Genomic DNA, 22,949 nt, shown 5'->3' with positions numbered 1-22,949 from the left:
GCTTATTTACTAGGCTGCAATAGCTGTCAATGTGGTAATTAATTGCACCGTTAACAAGAGCACCACATTAGCACTTGCAGACAAATGATCAAACCTCGCGCTGTTCCAAACAGCGCTCCAAAAATAGCACTGGAACAGCGCGGGGTGTTATTAGACCTATGATCATAGATAATTGCATGCAAATTTAAGCACGCAATTATCTCTGATCATGGGGTAGAAGTGTGGGAGAATTGTGCCTGAGCATGCACTCAGCACAATCCTCCCGCACTTGGTTGACAGGTCTGGGTTGTCAAAAGCCCAAACCTGTCAAACACAGGGGCTGGAGGTCCATGGGACCACCAGGCCCCAACTACCCCTGCCCCGAGCAACAGGGGCTGGAGGTCTGGTGGACCTCCTGTCCTCCCGACGATTTCCCCCCCAGGTTCAGGGAGGGCTGGAGATCTGGTGGGTCTCCAGCCCCCACTAACTCTCCCAGAAAAGGGTCCCTGGTGGCCTAGTGGCCGACCAACCAACCCCCCCCCCCCCCAGTGACAGGGAGGCTGGAGGTCCGCTGGACCTCCGGTCCCCCTGACGATCCCCCCCACCCAGGTTAAGGGAGGGCTGGAGATCTGGTGGGTCTCCAGCCCCCCATAGTCCCCCAGCAAGGGGTCCCTGGTGGTCCAGTCCCCCCTATCTTGTGTGTTGGAGGAGGGAGGGTAGCCTGCCTCTCTCCTCTTCCTGCGAATCCACAAAATGGTGGCGCCCAGCCTGCCCAGTGTATCCTGGGATGCGCTGGGTGGGGCTATACACCATATAAGGGCACTGATCATGGGGCGTTAGCAACGCTGGCGCTAGTATGGCGCTAACAGCCTCTAGCGCCGGAGTTTGCTTCTGATCATCCCCCTGTTAATGCAACACCTTAGCAGTTAGCATGCGTTATCTGCTGCAATAAACAGCTAATACATGTTGGGAGAAGAGACTGATGCAGAAAGCTGCCAAGAGCAAAAGTGTGTTGTTACTGCGAGGAGTACAGGTTACACCATTCACAAAAAGGCTCAGTGCAGAAAAGTGCACATGGGTGTAGGGTTACCATTTTGTGTCCTCTGAAAAAGAGGACACATGTCACGCCCCCTGCTCCGCCCCCGCCTCGCCCCTTTTGGATCCTCGTTCCGCCCCCCTATTCCCCTCCCCCCATCGCATAGTCCCCCCCCCGCCCCCCATCACATATCCCCCCTCACTATCTAGCCCTGGTGGTCTAGTGACGTCTTCGGGGCAGGAAAGAGCCCCCTCTTTCCTGCCCGGAGCACTGCCTGCCCTTGCCCGCATCCTCCTCGGTCTCGGCTGGGGATTCGAAATGGGCATGGCCGACAGAAAAACTACTGCTGGTGACCACAGAAGGGAAGGAATCTGGTTCTGGCTGAGAGAGTAACTACTATTAAATTCTAATTCTGACATACCCACCAACCAGGCATAAGAGCAGCTTCCTGCACTGGTTGGGCTGCAGAGGCTGGAAGGGAAATGGGGTGAGAAAAGACTAGAGGTGGGAGGGCAAAGAAAGTTTTAACAAAATAAGAGGACAAAAGACCAAACAGAGAAGAGGAACATTTAAGATAAAAGCTATAAGAACGTCCCTATAGATCCTAAAAATTTAGGCTGAAATTGAAACTTAAAATCTCCCCCCCCCCCCCAAAAAAAAACATACTTTACGTAAAATATCTGGACTTACTCCTAGCCTCCCCACCTATGCCCGGGACACGTCGCTCTCCCCACTGACAGAGGCTAGTAGGCTACCTCTTCCAGCACACACTCTGACAGGCTTTTTAGTTGGGCCCGCCCCTACCGCGTTTTCATTGGCTATGTGTGCCGATGCCCGTACCTTACCGCATAGGATTGGTCGATTGAAATGATTACCCCCATCAAGAAGTGACAAGCTAAGGGGGGCGTGCGTGTTCGTGGTACTGAAGGACAGATTTCTACTTCCGGACGGACAATCGTGTTCAATCAGTGGAGGACCCGGGGGGGATTTGAGACGCTTAAAAATATAGGAAGATTTGCTCCTTTTTTTTTTTTTTTAACAGGCTCTCTGCTGCCTTAACGTATTTTAAATCTCCATTAGGGTTGGAAAATCTCAAGGTTTGATTGAGAATAGGAGACAGCATGATGTCAAAAAGTGGAAGCCACTTAGGTTATTCTGCCGTCGTTCCGCGTACACTCAAACAAAGCAAACAAACCTATAGAACATGGTAAGGAAGGGGAGGGGAGACCAGACCCGACCCACGGTGCCGATCGCCCGCATGCACGCATGCCCGCGCCCACGTTTGTCCAGAAGTCCGGACAAACGTGTGTGTGGGCAAAATCCGCCGGACGCCCCGGACATGCCCTCAAAAAGAGGACATGTCCAGGGAAATCCGGACAAATGGTAACCCTACATGGGTGTAAAGCATAAAACATAACAACAGTCCATCCAGTCTGCCCAACAAGATAAACTCATTTTACATGATATGTGATACTTTATATGTATACCAGAGTTTGATTTGTCCTTGCCATTCTCAAGGCACAGACCGTAGAAGTCTACCCAGCACTGCTAACGTCGAAGCCCCTTAAAATTTACACTCCAGCCCATCCCTATCTATTCAGTCACAATCAGGGCATAGACTGTAGAAGTCTGCCCAGCTCCTGTTTTGTTTCCCAATCTCCTCTAAGATTCCGCAAGGATTTGATGTCAGTTTCGGGAATTTACTACCAAGTTTTCCTTTATCTTCTGTAACCCTAGTAAAAACCTGCAACTTTAAAGGACAGAATGGAAAGTAACAGCTCTGTGCAGGGGCAGACTGAGGGTGGTCTGGGCCCCCTGCCCGGCTACTGCCCCACGCCCCCCACCGCAGCCGACACCCCGCTGCCCTGGTCCTACCTGAGAGGCCCTGGTAGTCTGGTGGCCTCTGCTAAGGGGCTTGTTCTTTCTTGCCTACTGCGTTGCCGCTATTCTCCTACCTGCTGGCATCGCCATGTTTTCAAAATGGTGGCCAAGACTTCCCATGGTAGTCTTGCGGGTCTCGACAATCTCGCGTGACTTCCGCAGGGAATCTTGGCCGCAAGGTGGTGCAAGGTGTGTGTGGGGGTGGGGGGGGGGGAATAGTGGGCCGGGTGAGAAAAAAACATGTTCCCCTTGCTGAGGACACTAGATCACCAGTGCCGCGCTGGGCATCCAGGCAGAGCCTCTGGGCACCCTAGAACCTCTGGGTCCTCGGGCACTGTGCCTGGTTGCCCAAATGGTCAGTCCACCCCTGGCTCTGTGTGCATGTCCAAAGAAAATGAAAGGACCAATGCACATCTGTACATGAACCAGAATATGGTTCTGCTCACAAATATTAGCCTCCCAATCATTTCATGTGCAAGAAAGTTTTGTGAGGCCTAATATTTATGTACACGACGACATTCAGGTTCATGCACTGATGTGTGCTGGTACTTCCGTGTTCTTTGGACATGCACACAGTGAAGCTATCCTTACTGCAGAGCCTTTTTGCACATGTGCCCAGCAGGCTTTCCCTGTTTCTTCTTGGACCCCATTGTTAACTGGGGGTCTCTCAAGGATCATCATAGTCTGCATTATCTGTCAGTTATAATCAGGGCTGGGAGCAAGATATAAGATCTACACAAATGATTTATATTTTTTGTTCCTGTTGATAATTCTGCCACCAGTATTTTAAAGATAGTAATCTGTTCCGGGCCAGAGGGAGCTGCAGCGAAGTTAGTGAAGTCTGAGCCCACAGGCGCGCGCCGCGGCACCCCCCCAGTGGCGTGCACCAGGGGCAGACCGCCCCCCCCCTTGGTACGCCACTGATATAGGACTTCATAGGAAGTCAGGAAAAAGGTGCCTCTATGGATGCATACTAGCTGACAAAAAGCCCTGACTGTACCACTGTTTATTTATTTATTACATTTGTACCCCGTGCTTTCCCACATACAGCAGGCTCAGTGCGGCTTACATTGTAAAAGAAAGTAACATAATAACATAGTAGATGACGGCAGAAAAAGACCTGCACGGTCCATCCAGTCTGCCCAACAAGACAACTCATGTGTGCTACTTTTGTGTATACCCTACTTTGATTTGTACCTGTGCTCTTCAGGGCACAGACCGTATAAGTCTGCCCAGCACTAGCCCCGCCTCCCAACCACCGGCTCTGGCATAGACAGTATAAGTCTGCCCAGCACTATCCCCGCCTCCCACCACCGGCTTTGGCACAGACCGTATAAGTCTGCCCAGCGCTATCCCTGCCTCCCAACCTCCAGTCCCGCCTCCCACCACTGGTTGTGGCACAGACCGTATAAGTCTGCCCCGCACTATCCCCGCCTCCCAACCTCCAGCCCCGCCTCCCACTACCGGCTCTGCTATCCAATCTCGGTTAAGCTCCTGAGGATCCTTTCCTTCTGAACAGGATTCTTACATGTATCTTACATGGTAGAAAATAAAGCAAAACAAGAAAATGTAGGAAGAGTATTATAAACTGTGATGATCAAAGCTACTTACATAGTGAAAAGGCATTATTAAGAACATGTGAAAAGAATATTAAGAGCTGAGAAAAAAACAGTGGCAACAGCGCCCAGGAATACATGAGTTGGAATAGGGAAGGTAGACAAGGATAGGATAGGTAAAGGGAAGGAGATTAGGAGGGAAATGGTAAAAGGATGGAGGGGAGAAGATAAGGGATTGAGTATAAAGGGATTTGAGGATCAGGTCAAATGTGTCATTGGGGTCAAAGTTAGTGTCCACATTGTAGCAGGAGTATCGTAGGTGGGCTGGTAGAATTAAATTATCTATCTCAAAGTCCTTAAGAAATTTAGGTTTTGCATTGGAATCTAAGGGCTAGGATTACTAAACGGTGCTATGGGTGTGTTAGCATTTTTAACGCACATAAATGGTGTACGCATGTTAAACGCTAACGCACCCATAGAAATGTATAGGCGCGTTAGCATTTAACGCGCCTTAAATTTACAGGCACGTTAAAAACGCTAACACATCTTAGTAGACATACCCCTTAGTTAACAATGAAAGGTCATATTGCTTTAATTGTTAAAAAAAACGATTTTCTAAAATAAGTTATTTCTCATTTTGATTTTTATATAAACTGCCACCAAAAAATCAGCACTGATAAAAATAGTGGTTAGTGCTAGTCTATAAATGATGCTCAAACTTAGGTGCTGTTTATAGAATAGCTGGGATCCACGACTACCTTTAGGCACAAGCATTTACACCAACGGAACCACGGTGTAAGTCCTCGTACCTAAATTATGACCGGATCCCCTTTATTCTATAACAGCACATATAAATTGCTGGAATGCCCGTGATCTGCCCATGACCCCTCCCCCTTTTAGGAGCCACACGTAAAATTTACATGTGGACCCAGGTCCGTAAACATGCACACGTAAAAAAAACTGATGCCAATTAGCACCATTAATTGATAGGTGTCAATTATCAGCACTAATTGCCTTATTATTCAATTAAATTGCATACGCAAATCGGGCATGCATCCAAATTTGCACACATAGGGCCACATTTTGTATATGGTGCCTGAAAAATCCAAGTGGTAAAAAAATATGCCTAGGCATATACTCTAAAATATATCTAAATTTTATAGAATGGGCTTAAATTTCCTCACAGTATAGAATATGTCGAGCGCTTCTCCACATGACCTAATTTGGTCATGTCCATTTAGGCCATGTTTTATTTGGCATCAATCCCAGCAGGTAGACTTAGGCAGAGAGGGCCATATTCTATAGCAAGGTGCATACATTTTGGAATATCCACGAAACGCCTATTGCCCTGTACATAACCATGTCCCTTTTTGGCTGCACGTATGAGAATTTAGGTGCACTGTATTACAGAGTACACTTAGGGCCCCTTTTATTAAGCTGTAGGTGCATGTTTTTCATGTGCATAGAGGCCCCCTTTTACCACAGCAGGTAAAAGGGAAGTCTCTCCTTCCTGCAGGAAATGGCCATGTGGCACGTAAATCACTTGCCGAAAGGTCATTTCTGGGGGGAGCCCTTACTGCCACCCATTGAGGTGGTGGTAAGGGCTTCCATGCTAACCCGACAGATATGACGGAGTGCTAGGGGTAGGAAGTACCACCGGGCTGCTACAGTAGCCTGGTGGTACTTCCTGTTTAGCACATGGTAAGCCAGCATTGGGCTTACTGCTGCTTAGTAAAAGAGGCCCTTAGTGAATTGTGTGCATAAATTCTAATTATTGTCAGTGCTCGTTACTGCTTGTTAAGTGATGTTATCAACATTGATTAGCTTGTTAAGCCAATTACGTTATGCGTATTGTTATAAAATATGCTTGGATTTTGGCAAGGAATGCTAGGCGCGATATACAGAATCTGGGGGACAATTTCTTAGCACCGTTTATAGAATTTGGGGGCCATTGTTTAACTGTAGTCACATTGAGACACCTCTACAGATAGCACAGAATGGTAATGGGTAATGAGTAATGCATTTTGATATACTGCCTTTCTGTAGTACAACCAAAGCTATAATTTTGATAGGAAGACCCCCTTTATTGCAGTTGTTGCATTGGTTGCTTATTATTTATCAAAGTGGGCCAAGCATGAAGGCTGTTTAATGCAATTTAGAAAAGAAAACTGCAGCTGCCTTAGTCCTCCAGTTTTATCATCCCTGAAAAACAGGCAAAAGATTGGTCATAAAGATATTTTGACATTTATTATCAAAATCTGAGGTTTGCTCTACAAAATGCAAAAGTCCAGAGTCTGCTATTGAGATAGACAAGGGGAAGCCACTGCTTACCCTGGGATTGGTAGCATGGAATGTTGCTACTATTTCGGATTCCAGAATGTTGCCACTCTTTGAGATTCTACAAGGAATGTTGCCACTCTTTGAGATTCTACATGGAACGTTGCCACTTTTTGAGATTCTACATGGAATGTTGCTACTATTTGGGTTTCTGCCACTGTTGGAAGCAGGATACTGGGCTAGATGGTCCATTGGTCAGGCCTAGTATGGCTATTCTTATGCCCTTAAACTGCTAGGGACAGCTGATGAAACAAACCTATTTTCCCATTGGTCGCTAAGCTGCAGTGCAGAAACTGATCCATTTATTACACCTGCTCTGGATCCAGTTCCTTCTAATTTGTGACTCACTAGTGCGATATATAATTTGATTTGCACCCAACTTGCAAAACAGTTGGTGTACGAATGTTAGCACTGAGATACAGTGCAACAACATTTTGTAGTATTACCAGCCCTCACTATGGCTAACTCAGTTATGGCAGCTTTAATTACGGTACTCGTGCACCTTTGTATAGTTAGAATAGAAACCTTGTCCCTCCTACTCATAAGTAGAGTTTTGGTAAAATCCTGTTCGTCTAAGGTCATCTTCCATTTCTATTTTTTTATTGAATGCTGAGTAGAGTCCAATTTTTCCGAAGCAGTCTCTCAATTATATTTGATATAAATCTTTGAAAATAAGGCTCTAAGGGGCCCTTTTATAAAGCAGCAGTAGGGCTAACGTGGGTAACATATGCCAAATTGGCACTAACACCGTGGTAGTGCTGGCACCCGGTGGTTGATGCATGCTGATTCCCGCAGTAGAAAATAGTTTTCTATTTTCTACCACAGGGTGTGTTCCCAGCGGTAATTGGCAACATGCTCACATTGGCACTAACTGCATGATTACCGCACGAGTAGCATATGAGCCTTTACCACTAGGTCAATGGCTGGTGGTAAAGACTCAGGCAGTAAATAGCCACATGATACCTTTCCATTTAGCGCATGACCAATTACTGCCCCATTGAAAAATGCATTTTTCCTGTTAAAGATTTAACAGGTTAGGGCGTCACGTCTTAAAAAAGAAGTGACAGAGAGGAAAAGAAAGAGGTTTACAAAATCATGAGAAGTATGTAACAAGTTGGTAGGAAGTGGTTAGTACTAAGACTAGAGGGCATTCTATGAAATGAACAACTAATTTAAGAAAATACATGTTCAGTCAAGGAAAACTAAACGGTGGAATTTATTATAGTTTATTGCTTATTTAAAACTTGCTACGCCACTAAAACTGACATAGCAGAGCACACCGCACAGAAAGGAACGCCCTAAAAATGAAAGGACAGCGAGAATATAAAACTGCAGGTAGGAAAGAGCAAAATAACTCCATAACATAGATAAAAAGAACCAAAAAAGGATGTGGTCAAGGTTAGTCATATCGCTAGGTTTACAAAGGTTTTGGGCAAGTTTCCGGAAGGCAGGTCCATTACCAATGACTAGCTAGGAAGTTCTGCTCATCATCTCTTACTTCTGGGAGTGAGCACCAGGAAATTGTTCTTCCCATTGGCATCTGCCAAATATTTCCAAGTGACCTGGAGAGAGGACACTAGGCTTGATGGACTATTGATCTGACAGAGCAAGACACTTGTCATATCCTTTTGTTCTAAAGCAAGCGTTCTCAACCCAGTCCTTGGGACACAACAAACTAGTTAGATTTTCAGGATACCTACAATGAATATGCATGAGATAAATCTGCTTACCAAGGAGGTAGGGCATGCAATCCATCTCATGCATATTCATTGTGGGTTTCCTGAAAGCCTGACTGGTTAGCTGTGTTCCGAGGACTGGGTTGAGAACACCTGTTCTAAAGTAATGTTCTAGATTCTTATCACACAGGTAGCACATAAATTGGTGGAAGAAATAATGCAGCAAATACATCAGGTTCTAGATATCTCATTTTAGTAGAAGTTAAGGTGTATTTTCTGAGTCTTAACAACACAATAACCTTGCAAACTGTGTTTCTCTCTGTGAATTAATAAAGTCCGGTAATGTGTCCCATTACATTACCAGAACCCATAGGCTTTTCTTTGACTAGTTTCTTGTCTGCTGTTTGGAGGTTTCTGGAATCTAATTATGGTTTTATGCCCAAGGGATTCTCTGTCCAGGTTAGAGGTAATAAAATGTGTGATCAGGGCTTCTAAAATGGGAGTGGATGAGTAGCCTAGTGGTTAGTGCAGCAGACTTTGATCCCGGGGAGCTGGGTTCATTTCCCACTGCAGCTCCTTGTGTCTGTGGGCAACTCACTTAACCCTCCATTGCCCCAGGTACAAAATAAGTATATATATAAACCACTTTGAATATAGTTGCAAAATACCACAGAAAGGCAGTATATCAAGTCCCATTTCCATAAAATAAGAGCCCTGTTCTGTAGTTTAGATTGCTTTTAAAGAAGATTGAATTCTGAATGTAAGTGAAAGATGCATGAATGGAAACTAGCAAGAGTTGAAGCCTTGATAACTGGCAACTATTACGGTCAAGTGTCAAACTTGTGCTGACTTATTCATGGGTTATCCGGTGGGATATCATATTAGAGAGTTATTTTTAGATCCATTCTTTTCTTGGATGTCTTTTAATATCCTGACAACAAAAGCTGTCAGATATTTTTCTTTTACTAACCTTACATATTATACTAATAAATCAGAAAGATTATCCTATATAATAATTCTTACCACCAACGTTCTAATGTGGGACTGCCTGTGTCCATGGCTCCTGGAGTTGCTGAGCTAGGCTCCGTAGCCAGGATGACGTCACTAACAGCTGATTCTCAGGCAGGGGGAATCAGCTGTCAGTGCGCTGCTCCCTGCCACTTCGGAGAAAGTGGTAGGGAGTGGCACATCAAAAAAACTACAAGCACGGCACCACAGAACCCCCCCCTCAGTGCATCACCCAATCCCCCCCCCGGCACATCAAACACCCCCCTCCCCCCAAGCACATCAAACACCCCCTCCCCCCACCCGAAGCACATCAACACCCCCCCCCCCGGTGCATCAAACCCCATTGCCACCCGCAGATGCCAGTAGTAACGCTGTCCGGCCGCTGCTGCTTCTCCTGTTGAGAAGCAGAGGCAGCTACAAAAAGAAAAGAAGCGATATGTTTTAAAACCCAGCCCAAATCATTCGCAAATGCCCGAGTCTTACAACGCAGTCTCTGCAGCCGCTCCTCCTCTTGCCTCCACATCACTGCCCTGGAGTAAGACCCCGGAGAAGCGCAGTGACGTGACAGGTGAGAGGAGGAGTGGCTGCAGAGACTGCGTTGTAAGACTCGGGCATTTGCGAATGATTTAGGCTGGGTTTAAAAACATATCGCTTCTTTTCTTTTTGTAGCGGCTGCTGCTGCTCAACAGGGGAAGCAGCAGCAGCCAGACACCATTACCACTGGCAGCTGTGGGTGGCGAGGGGGTTTGGTGCGCCGGGGGGGGGGGGGGGGAGGGTCGCTGGACAGGGATGGCTGGAGGCGGGGCAGGGGAAAGGGAGGTGGGGAGGGGGTCCTGAGACCAGAGAGGTGGGGGTGGGGCCTCACACTCACTCACTGTCTCTCACATACACTCTCTCTGACACACTCCCTGTCTATCACACTCTATCTCTCTGTCACACACACACAGTCTCACACACACAGACACTCTGTCTCTCACACACCCTCACACAAACACACACACACGCTGTATCTGTCTCTCTCTCATTCTGTCTATGACACACACACTCCATCTCTCACACACACTCACTCTCAAACATACACACTCCGAGGGAAACCTTGCTAGCGTCCGTTTCATTTGTGTCAGAAATGGGCCTTTTTACTAGTTCATTAATAAATTTCACTCTTTGGTGGAATTCAGTTTGTAAGCTGTATAAATATTCTTCAGTGATGGATAATATAATTTGAATATATGTTAAGCATGGTTTGATGTGATGACCCCTGGTCATATTTTTTTCTATTTTTTTGCTAAGCCTGTACAATTTTCCCAGAAGTAAACATTGCTTATGTGGCTCTGTGTTCAGGGCTGGCACAACCATTAGGCAAGACGAGGTGACTGTCTAAGGCAGTGGCTTCCATGGGGGCAGCAACGAGTAACTGCAGTCAAAGTGGAGTAATAGTCCTGATATTTTCTTATAGATTTCCACTATTCATAATGTAATGTAAGCCACATTTAGCCTGCAAAGAGGTGGGAAAATGTAGGGTACAAATGCAATAAATAAATAAATAAAAGACCCATCAGCCTGTACCTTTATGCACAGAACGCCCGCGGTAAGCCAACAGCACAGAAACTATGTTCATATTAGCCCTCTCCTCAGGTCACTTCACTGGCTCCCTATTCATTTCCGCATACAGTTCAAACTCCTCTTATTAACTTACAAGTGCATTCACTGCAGCTCCTCAGTACCTCTCCACTCTCATCTCTCCCTACACTCCTCCCCGGGAACTCCGTTCACTGGGTAAATCTCTCTTATCTGCACCCTTCTCCTCCACTGCTAACTCCAGACTCCGTTCCTTTTATCTTGCTGCACCATATGCCTGGAATAGACTTTCTGAGCCAATATGTCAAGCTCCATCTCTGGCTGTCTTCAAATCTAGGCTAAAAGCCCAACTTTTTGATGCTGCTTTTAACTCCTAACCCTTACTCACTTGTTCAGTACCCATATTTTATCATTCCCACCTTAGTAATTCTCTTATCCCTTATTTGTCCTGTTTGTCTGTCCTAATTAGATTGTAAGCTCTGACAAGCAGGGGCTGTCTCTTCATGTTCAAGTGTACAGCGCTGCTTACGTCTAGTAGCACTATAGCAATGATAAGTAGTAGTAGTAGTTATCTTTGGGATTCTGGAATCTTGCTACTGTTTGGGATTCCAGAATCTTGCTACTCTTTGTACTTATCCCTTATTTGTCCAGTTTGTCTGTCCTAATTAGATTGTAAGCTCTGTCGAGCAGGGACTGTCTCTTCATGTTCAAGTGTGCAGCGCTGCGTACATCTAGTAGCGCTATAGAAATGATAAGTAGTAGTAGTAACTATACCACCAGAACAGTGCAGAATATTTCTTTGTAGACTCCTGATGCAGGCCTAGTGGCCGAAACACAACATTTGTGTCGAGTCATTTTTCCAATAAACATTTTTTATTTCCAAGTACATTGTTCCAGTCTTTGGTATCCGTGGTCAACCTCCCACTCTTTCTCTTCATATCTTTTTGTAAATTGCTGTCATTATGTATGTATTAAAGTTTAATATTTAAATATATGATATCCAATTAATGCATTTTTACAGGATTGTTCTGGGATGCATGGCATTGAGATGATCATGATTGTTGAGTTTATCAGGGGAAGTATCTCGAGGTCTTAGCAAGACTCAAGATTCACCTAGGGCACATAATACTTTTCACCAGCCCTATCTGTGTTATACTGTTCTTTTTTCTTTCTTTCTTTGTGTTCAAAATTAATAAAAATATAGGGACTCAGACTGGTACTAATTCAGCTCCTTTAAGCATCTGTAGATATAGAATTCTCACTGTAGAAAACTTAATCAACGAGAGTTACTTTTCCTACCAGAGAACCCTGAAACTCGCAACTCATTTGCTGTTAACATTGGCAATGCTCTGTTTTCTAAAGGAACAGTTTAAATTCTTGCCAGCAGGTACTTTCTCTTAGATCCAGATTTAATTGATTTGCAAGAAGCCTGCAAATTAATTTACTTTGCATAATTTTGGAAAAGAACATCCATTGTCTATACATGTAATTTCCCCTAAGTCCAGGAAGGAAAAAAAATCCATTGGAAACTTTTGCCAGATTCTTAAAGTTTGCAACATATTTGAAGAATATTTTTGCTGGCACTGGTTGGTTTTTAAGGGAGATTTTCCATTTCCCTTCCAGAAAGTTAATTTTTTTTAGGTAACAAGTTGCAGTATTTCAATATGGTTGTAGTACAAGGGCTTGCAGAACTGATGCATTTCTACTTTCCCTGATGTTGTCCAAAATGCATACTTATCCTGTGACATGCATTCAGGAATTCCATTTCTTATGTGCCACAAATGGGTGTTTGGGGTGTTCTGTTCTACGACAGTTATATAGACCTAAAATTATAACATGGGCTGCAACTGACAAGTTGCGACATTGTATTCTATTTCTATAGGAAGACCCTTTTACTTTGAGAATTAGATTTGCCAAAGTGCCCCTGGGTAAGCTATTTATTCAAGTGACATTCCAACCATAAGCCTCTTAGTGAAGTGGATAAGTTCAAACTAGAAAACCCAGTTTGGTTAAATAAATCTGCAAGGACCACCTACCTGTACTTAGCCATAATTGCTAATAACTGAAGACGTGTATCTTAGCAGTTTCACAGATGTAAGAAGTATCTAACCTAAAATATATTGCAAACCTGTAAGCATTTTCCTTGTTTTCAAATGCATAACTCATAAGATGTTTAGCAATTTAAATGCAATATTATTGTATAATATGCGAAGGATGACTCTGCTGGTTTGGTAAAGCCAAAGGCACAATAAAGCTTAAAACTGGGAGCGTTTGCAAAATCTTGGATAATAACTCCAACGCTTATTTTTTGACAGTTACAAACGATACCTTAAGGCTCTTTTACACACAGACTATATGACAGCTGGGAAAAGGTTTTTAAAAAAAATTATTTCTGTTTTTAGCAGCAGGCAATAGAACAATTCATTTCGTCCATATAAATGAATAGAATAATGTCTCTCTTGTCATTATTTGATGGCCAGCTAATACTTGCACATGCACCGATCAAAAAAGAAGTTGTGTTTACTGCTCTGAAGAACAATATATTACACAGTATGTCAAATATTTTGGGCTGAATTTTAAAATGCAGCTCATGAAACTCTTCATAAAGTTCTTTACCTTAAAGAAATATCGCCCCCTATGTTTGCTGCTCTCCGTGTGGTTGGATGTTTTTCTGTGTTCAGAATAAAAATGTTAGGCCTGTTTATTGAGTATATTTGCTTGCACAAAATGTACATTTTTTATTATTTGTTTAATTTTTGTTTAGGAGAGGGAGGGTGGAGCTGCTGCTGTAGTATTGATTATCACTATAGTGCTACTAGATTTACCCAGTGCTGTACATAAATGCCTAAGAGACAGCCTCTGCTCTAATCAAGATAAACAAGATAAATAAGGGATTAGGGAGTTACATTTATTATGGAAATGATTAAAACAACAGGGGTATTGAACAGGTGATCCATCTGGTCAGGTCTTTTAATTGTTTTCTCTGTCATGCAAAGTTTGCTAAGTTTCTTCTCTATTCTGGACAATAAAATTAAATACCTAATACTTCAAATCAAGTCAAATCCTAACTTGTTGACTGCTAGTATTCCCACTAGTGAAAGTATATGTTATGCTTTCCAGTCTGTAATATTACAATCACCTGTTACTTTGCAGACCATCATATATGAGTTTAGTTTAAACTGATGGGATAATTCTATTTTAATTTTAAAACATCCGTGTATAGTCTCTCTCTCGAATTATTATTATTCAATTACTTAATTTTGTTATTGATTAAAAAAGGCTCTAGGTAAGGCTCTAAGGGGTCCTTTTACTAAGCTATGGTAAAAAGTGGCCTGCGGTAATGTAGGCACGGGCTTTGGGTGTGCACTGGGCCAGTTTTTACCGTGTTTGCAAAAAAGGGCTTTTCTAAATGGGATAGGAAAAAGGCATGCGGTAAAACTGAAAATAGCATGCGCCTAAAACCCTTAATGCCAAACATTGATCTAGCGGTAAGGGCTCATGTGCTACAATGCAGTGACCAGTCGGCGCACGCCAGCTGCTGATTACCACTGGAAAGGCTGCGTGTGGGAGGAAATAAATAAGTAAATCATCCAGGCATTATGGGTGCATGACAAATCTGAAATTACCACCAGGTGGGCACGGTAGCCTGGTGGTAGTCTCATTTTGGCGCTTGCTGCATGCGCGTGGAGCCTTTGTAACAGGGCCCCCAAATTTTATATATGGTGCCTAAAAAAAATTGTTGCGGAAAAAAGCTGCTCAGCGGTATTCTATAAACGGTGCCTAAAGTTAGGTGCGGCTTATAGAAGAGTGCTTATGCTCAGGAACCGTGACTACATTTAGGTGCGTCCATTTACACCAATGGAAATGTGATGCAAATTAGGCATGGATCCCACTTTATTCCATAATTACGCACGTAACTGAAAGGAACTCCCCGATCCACCCATGACTCTGCCATTTCCATGCCCCCTTTTTTGACTCACATTTAAAAGTTAGGCACAGATCCCATGCCCAAGCTTACATGCGTACATTTTAATCTAAATAGTGCCGATAATTGTTTGTTAAAAAGCCAGTTTAACATTAATTAGCTCATTATTCAATTAAATTGCTTTTGCAAATTGGGCATACCCCCAAATTTGTGTATATAATTTTTAGCACTTTTAATAGAATTCAGGGCTAAAGGCTTTTATCACATAATGCAGCAACTAGAAAAATTAATTAAGTGTAAGTCCATTGCTCTTCACCTCACATTATTCATCTTATCTGACCTGCGCTATCTTCTTTTATAAATATCACTTTGTTCTGAGAGCAAATACAGTGATTAGGTCACAGAGATAAGACCTGACACCCTTCTTCCTAGGTCGACTGTAAGAATTGTACCTGGATTTATCACTGCGAGTCTAATCATAGAAATATTTTCTAAAGGAAGATTAGATTGATAGAGCACGGAACCGCATATAATCTTACAGAGCAAACATCATAAATGCTAGCTTAGAATAGCTGAGAGCAGAAAGGGACCTGCACAGCAGATAACACAGCTCATATGAATTGCCACAGAGCTCCCTGACTGCCTGCAATTAAAGCAGAATTCTGACATTTATTTGCAGGTAGGAAGAACAATGCTTCAGCCCATTTTTTTTTCCTGATAACTCTAGAAACAGCTATATCTTACCGAAGTCCCCATAGGATGGCACATTCTTGAAAAGACTCAATTCCATAATAAAATTTCTGTAAACAATAGACTGTAAATTAAAGCCTTTTTTTTGTTTTGCCATATTTTTTTTATATCAAAGAATATATTTTCATCTAGTAGTTTTCTAACACTATAATAATTCATGTTATAGAAGACCACTACACAATAAAAATTGGGGACTTATTTGGCTTTAAAAATTGGTTGAATTAAGTTTAGATATATTTACTTCTAAAACTAGACGCTAGTATTTATAGACATTTATGGGTTGATGTTTTTTTTTCCTGTTTGAGATGTTTTTTGTAATCTTTATTGAATTCTGCAGTATTAATATATAGGATTATGTACTAAGGTGAGAAAATGTAATTGTTTAGTTTAGTTTCAGGTCCTATATTATTTTAAAGAAATAAGGGGGAGCTCTTCAGTGATCCAGTTTGCAAGCGATAACTGATACATAAATGTTAATGATGTCCTTTGTTATTTATGCATGACATCATTTAAACAAACTTGTCAAGTTACTGGAAAGCAAAAGATGAGTTCAGAAGACCATAAAATATTGTCAGGAATATTGTAATCAGAAAACCTTTTAAATTTCTACTGCAATAGCTCGGAAACCACAGGACAGAGCCCCAAAATTGACCACGGCACTGCACACGAAGTTTTATTTTCTTTAAAATGTAATACCTTTACCACACACGCACAAATTACAATCTACTAATCATGGATATACAACCATAAAGATCTCTGAAATAAAATTAGTACCGCTTAAATGTCTGTACCTAGAACGATCTACCTTTGAATGAGCAACTTTGTGGTATTATTTTCAAGTCATAGGACTCAAACTTGCTACACCCCTGCCCTGCAAATTTAATGCAACAATTAAGCAGTTTATCTCTGCAAAATCTGTCCTAGTTCTTCTGTTGTGGTAGATTTAAATGTGCTCCCATGAATATGTTTCACAAGACGGGATTTTGCAAGCCAGATGTGATACTCTGCAGCTACTGCCATGCTATTCACATATTACGCTCAAGAAGCCCTGTACTGAAATTTCAGCAAAACTGTTTTTGTTTAAACCTTCCAGCGTGCAAAATGAGGTAACCCCCTTGGAATAATATTTTGTAACATATTTGTCAGTACTGACGAAGTGCAGGGACCCTAAAGAATTTATACAAGGTATAAAGATGTCAAGGACTGCGACTTCAAGGCTAAGACTAGCAATCAACTCTGCAAATGGGAATGGTGAAATGGTCTGGAAAATACATCGGATTTAGGAATACACTGTGGAAGCATTCTTTTTTTTCACTTATTTTCCTGTATTGCAGCAAGTACTTCTCTTTAAAAAAAATAATGTATTATATAGTTTGAAGCTCTGAAAGTAATTTGTATCAACCTTCTTAAAATAAATCGGTTAGTGTTACACGTAGAAACGGCTGTGTGACCCGAGAGTTCTTAATTAAGAACACATTCTCTCTTTCTCGACTTCTTAGAGCAATAATGATTGCAATTACACATGTCCTAGTTGTGGAAAACACTGTGAAATAGTTCAGAACAATCCATATAAATAAATTGCATTCCCAAAACCTTGAAAAATTCAACCAATCTGGAAACTAAACTCTCATTGGACTTTCTAAACTTGATCAGGAAGGTTAAGCGATACACATGCAATCTGTAAGGTCTTTTGAACACATGTGAAGTGTTTTAAGAAGTTAAAGAAACTAGAAGCAATTGTACTTGTGTGGGCTTTCGAAAGCTCAAAGCGACTGTGGAGTGAAGGACAGAAATAATCAAAATCCGTCAGATACAGCATGTGAAAGAGGAACTTGGCTTTGCCATTCATTTCCTTGATTCTGTCCAAGTTGGCCCAGCGAGGTTGTAAAAAGTATATCTGGGTTGAGACCCTTCCTTTGCTGTTAGGGTTGACTCAACAGTCCAGAGAAGCAGGATTTGTGCAGTGAGACCCTCACAGAAAAATAAGGAATCACGCCTTCAACTTACCAGTGAAGTGAGAGGAGGAGAGTTGTAAGACTGTCAGCGATCAGGTCTCGTGCAGAATACAGATCCTCCGGGAACCTCAGTTGTGCTATGGCGAGCAGAGCAATGCAGTGCCCCGGTGCTTTTGGGCTTTCTCGAGGAGATTTCGCCTGCTCCTGATGACGTCACTCGAATCCCAGCGTGCCACATACTAGACGGGGAGCAGAGGGCAGTCACAGCCTCCGCAGACGGATAAAAGCTGTACTACGATTATACCATCGATTTGTTTCACTCTCCCCCCCCCCCCAACCTCTTCAAGCTCTTTTGAAAGGTCGATGCACTCAAGGCATGAAAAATCCAAGCTTGCAAAGTCCCAAATAGAACAGTCTTTGGAGAAATAAGATTCTACTTCCTAAATATTAATCGCTCACTGCCATAAGCAAAAACAATTTTTTGAAGTCGAATTTATTCATTTTACAAAATATTGATTTATGCACGAGCAACAATGTCAATGATTCTCTAGTTTGCCAAGTGTCCTGTTTTAAAAATCCTTTTTGAAGCAGCCCCTGTTAAGTAGTTCTAATTGTAGTCATACTCTTTTTGAACTAAATTTATAAATTTAATCGTCTAATTATCACTTATATTTGTTTAAGAAGGAATACAGTCAACTTGAGAAAAAAAAGTTTTGTTTAAAAATAAATCATTCATGGCGTATTTGTGTAATACTATGATTTTCCTTGTGCTTTATTTTACGATAGTCCCCGATATTTCCATCTTGTATTTGTTTAGGGAGATACCCGATTCCACTGAAAACAGATAAATACGTATAAAAATGCAGATTAATTAGATTGTAAGCTCTGTTGAGCAGGGACTGTCTTTCTATGTTTAAATTGTACAGCGCTGCGTAACCCTAGTAGCGCTTTAGAAATGTTAGTTAGTTAGTTAGTAGTTAGTTCATGTTCAAGTGTACAGCGCTGCGTACGTCTAGTAGCGCTATAGAAATGATAAGTAGTAGTAGTAGTAGTAGATTCCTGAAATAAAGGTGGCACAGTGTTATTTTACACCTACGAGCAACTATTAACACAAAAAGAAAAGTGTATTTTATGTACTATGACTGGAAAAGGTGAAAACTGTAAAAGAAAGCCCAAAGAAAATGTCCCCAAATCAACTCGTCCCCAAATACCTGAACTAAATTCGAGTCTGGCTATCCTAAGGGCCAGGTCTTTCACAAAAGTCAAATATCTGTCAATATATGTCTGATTATTGTAGCCAGAAGGTTTTTATTTATTTATATATTTTTTTACAGCCTATTGATATTGACAGATAAATTGTTAACATTTTCAGCTCATTTTTCCCGCCGGAGTTGATAATAAGATGCTAGCGTGGAATAACAAGCGTTTGCTTGGGGATTTGATAAAAGAATCCTTTGTGCTGCCAGGCTTAATCCTCACGTTTCTCGAGTGAGCCGTACCTTTTCGAAAATCACGAAATAACAGGATACAGAGAGAAACTCTAAATTAAGATTTAATAGGCTGAGTATTTGGGAGAAGGCAGTGAAATGGGTTGGTTTGATCAGATACGAATGGACCTTGGATCCCCTGGGGAAGCAGCAAGGCAGCCAGCTTCCCTGGATCTCTTCTTTTCCCTGTTACGTTACATAATTAGAGCAATGGTGTGTAACCCCTAATAAATAATCTACTGTTCTATCACAAGCCTGTGTTTTAAATAACCCGGTGCTTCCCTGGATCTCTTCTTTTCCCTGTTACGTTACATAATTAGAGCAATGGTGTGTAACCCCTAATAAATAATCTACTGTTCTATCACAAGCCTGTGTTTTAAATAACCCGTGCTAAGGGAGCTCACACATAACAGTTCAATTTCTCATGATCCCTGTTTTGTTTCCCATTGATTGACAAAGAGGAAATATGGTAAGTTCTAATGGAATGGACATAAGCCATTCTGATTGTTGCTGAAAAAGTAAAAAAACATCAACAGAAAAACAAAAAAAACAAAACAAAATTGTTCAATTAATATGCCGATACAATCATTATGCGTTTAAAAAGAGAACAATTGACGTCTATGCCTGATAATTTATTTGCCAAAAACTGTGTGTTTATATCTAAGCATGTGTACAACATGTCTGTGCACACACATAAACATAAGCAGACACATATATGATATGTAGAAACATGAGATTTACATATGTTTGGCTTTCATTGTGTGTACATATCACATATCTGTGCACAAATGTCTTTGTCTGTATATCTGTTGTGTGCATTTGCTGTTTTTTTCCAGTGCATGATTTTCGCACAGCAAAAGAACACAAAGCAATGAGCTCTTTTGGAGAGGTGTAAACAACAAAAGATTATTTATTATTTGCTTCTTCGTGCCAGACACAACTTTGGTTTTGACTTTTCAAATTATGTCTGCGGTTTCCGTGCTAGCCAGTGCTCATATTTAGCATTAACTTAAAAAAAAAAAAAAGAAATCTCTTTAATTCTTCTTGAGGACTCCGATATGTGAATACCTCTGTGGAAGCCAGATGCCCATGGCTTTCACTGAACTTCTCATAGCTTGAAGAGAGAGGCTAAGCCGTCCTAAAGCTGATATTTGGAGGATGAGTGAAGACGACAATTTACCACAATCTTGTCCCCCCCCCCACACACACAGTAACATTCTGGCTAATACCCCAGCCCTCTCCCAGTTATTTAACCACTAAAAGTGCTGAATATAATACAACTAGCTAAGGGGAGACCCCAGGAGCAGTCCAATTGCGCACTTGAAATTCTTTTAAATAGAAAAAAAAAATACATGGCATTCGCATTCTGGGTATTAGACGGTTAGACTTTAAGATAATATTAACTTTAGTGCTCTATGGTTTACTTCAATTATCCAAACCCAGCTCCAAATATGATGCAGCCTATAATTTAGGACTGCACAAACTGTGCTATGAAGCATTTAGTAAATAGGCTCTACGGAAAACAGAAAGGTGATACGACCATAATAAAGCCTTTGAGAGTTGCAGCCATCATAAATTAATGCAATGCCACTGTTTCAATCTGCTAACAGCTAAACGCGTTTCCTGTTCGGCTGATTCTAACTGCCACAGCCCAACAGCTGGTTTAAAGGTGCTCTGAAATTAGAGAGCAGAAAGCTGATTGTATTTAAAATCAATGTTTAATGATGTGTTATTATAAAGTCTTCTTCAAAAAGATGTTTATATTAGAAACGGACCGAAATTATAAACGAAAAACGTTCGTGTTTTTTTTGTTTACAGTCTTCCAACCTATGGTGTTAGAGATCCAGAGTCCTCTTAAGGGATGATGATACCTGAAGGGGAGAAAAGACACAGAAAATAATAATTACAGTAAATGTACCTAATCATTTAAAAGCTTAATGGCTCTATATTGTCCTGTAGAGCCAATGTCCGTTAGGAATAATTTTCTTGAAAGACCAAGGTGAGCATGTGGTATTTGAATTAGTGTTAATAACACAGAAGTGAAAAACAGAGACGCTCAGCTTCTTAATAAAGCTGCCAGAGGGATTTAATTCTTCATGAGGCAGAACGACTTATGTTCGTTTTTAGCTAATGCCATCCTGCATCCATAATCCCTAAAAGAATTAGGATCATTCTAAACAATCTGAACGCCATTTCCATTATTTGCATAAATACATGATAAAAAAAACCCACCCCCTTTTAAAAATGTCCACGCAAAATTTAAAAGTTGTTACTGTAGGAAAGTTATTGTATTTGTCAATATCTTAATTCCAAACGTGTAATAATAATGGTAATGATGATTATGATAATTGTAATAATAGTCTCAATCAAAACTTTCCTTGGCTAACAATTAGCAGTTTTTGCAATATATTCAATAGCAGAGCATTCAAAATACCTTTCAAATTATGGACCATTTTCGTACGGTGATCTGGGTTATGGGGAAACTAGGAGGGTGAGTTTTGGTGTTTATACTGTGTGCATATTTGTGTGACCTGTGGTGTGCTCTGACTTTTAGTTTCATTTTTCGTTTGGGTACCAAAGAGTCCTAAGCAGCAATCAAGGGGCAGACATCTTTACAAGCATTTGGCAGCAGTGTAATCTATATATTTTTGTGTTTTCACTGAGCTTTTGTAAAGATGACAGTACTTTCTGTGATTAATAGCCCATACCTCTGAATTAAGATGTTTCATTACTGTCTGCCTTAGAGGTAAACTGTGTGATGTGTTGGATATATTTAATCAGTGAAAACAGTTAGTAATATATGCAATATTAACCTATTTTTCATCCTTGGTTTTGATTTAGTTGTGAGGTATCCTATTGACTTGACGTTTATATCTGAGCACATTTAATGACTTTCCAGATATGCATCTTAGACTTTCTGCCAGCTAGAAGGATCTTATGGATGTTGGTATTAGAGAAAAGGCTTGAAGTCTAGACATTGATCCAGTAATCTACACAGGTCATAAGTACATATATAAGTACATAAGTATTGCCATACTGGGAAAGACCAAAGGTCCATCGAGCCCAGAATCCTGTTTCCAACAGTGGCCAATCCAGGTCACAAATACCTGGCAAGATCCCCCCCCCAAAAAAAAATACAAAACATTTTATACTGCTTATCACAGGAATAGTAGATTTTCCCCAAGTCCATTTAATAATGGTCTATGGACATTTTCTTTAGGAAGCCGTCCAAACCTATGTTTATACCTATTGGTGAAATACAAGCTATGTATGATGGGCTAGATTTAGTAACTGTTGCTCTGAAATCAGTGCTGGAAAAATTGGTGTTCAATGCTATTCTATACTGGGCACTCAAAGATGAATGTTCGTTATAGAATAGCATTAAGTGCTGATTTCAGCACCCAAATTTGGGTGCCAGGACTTCTCCCTGATGACCTACCCCAACGACCCCACCTAACCCTCTTCACCTACCAACACAGCATGACTATGATCGAACAGGACAACACGCAATCTTCATCCATTCAGACCCTCCACTTATACCTCATACGATCACTATACAACTTTGTATTTGTTAACCACCAACTGGGCAAACGCCTTTGACGGTACTATGTAAGCCACATTGAGCCTGCAAATAGGTGGGAAAATGTGGGTACAAATGCAACAAATAATAATAATAATAATAATAATATCTCCTACAAAACCATAGATTTACGCTCACCTAATCCAGACATTATAATACCAGACGATCATAAGAAATTGTTTAACATTATGCTACACAACT

General features: G+C 41.5%; 1 protein-coding gene across 1 annotated transcript in view; it reads right to left on the bottom strand.

The window, feature by feature from the left end:
- Window positions 1-17,813, bottom strand: part of PITX1 (paired like homeodomain 1) — a 45,809-nt gene extending 27,996 nt beyond the window's left edge. Inside the window, exon 1 of the mRNA XM_030212106.1 lies at window positions 17,734-17,813. The gene's annotated coding sequence lies outside the window, so the exon portion shown is untranslated. The remainder of the gene's footprint in view (window positions 1-17,733) is intronic.
- Window positions 17,814-22,949: the final 5,136 nt, after the last annotated feature.

This window comes from Microcaecilia unicolor, chromosome 8 (assembly GCF_901765095.1).
Source record: "Microcaecilia unicolor chromosome 8, aMicUni1.1, whole genome shotgun sequence".
NCBI lineage: Eukaryota > Metazoa > Chordata > Amphibia > Gymnophiona > Siphonopidae > Microcaecilia > Microcaecilia unicolor.
Note: the sequence above shows the minus strand (reverse complement) of the source record. Positions and strands in the feature narration are given on the sequence as shown.